We start from the raw sequence: 303 nt of genomic DNA, 5'->3' as shown, positions 1-303 counted from the left end.
TACATGAGGCAGCAGCAGCAGGGCCAGTAGAGGTGGGGGATGCCAGCCTAGAGGGTGGCTTCCCCCCTGCCGCTGGCACCCCCCTTGCTGTTGCAGGGCTGCTCCCCGTCTGTCCCCTCCCGGGATGCTCCCCAGCAGCAGGAACCAAACGCCGAGCCAGCACGCTGCCCCCTCCATCACTCCTGTCTCTGCCACCCCGTGACTGGGATGCTGGGCTTGGCAACCCAGTGGCAGAGACCTCAGCGATGGGAGGGGGATATTTCCCAATAACCCCGTGTCCCACCTCCACCCCTGGCAGTGACA

This window comes from Pygoscelis adeliae, unplaced genomic scaffold (assembly GCF_000699105.1).
Source record: "Pygoscelis adeliae isolate BGI_AS28 unplaced genomic scaffold, ASM69910v1 Scaffold34, whole genome shotgun sequence".
Lineage (NCBI taxonomy): Eukaryota > Metazoa > Chordata > Aves > Sphenisciformes > Spheniscidae > Pygoscelis > Pygoscelis adeliae.
The sequence above is the reverse complement of the archived record's forward strand: the minus strand, read 5'-3'. Positions refer to the sequence as shown.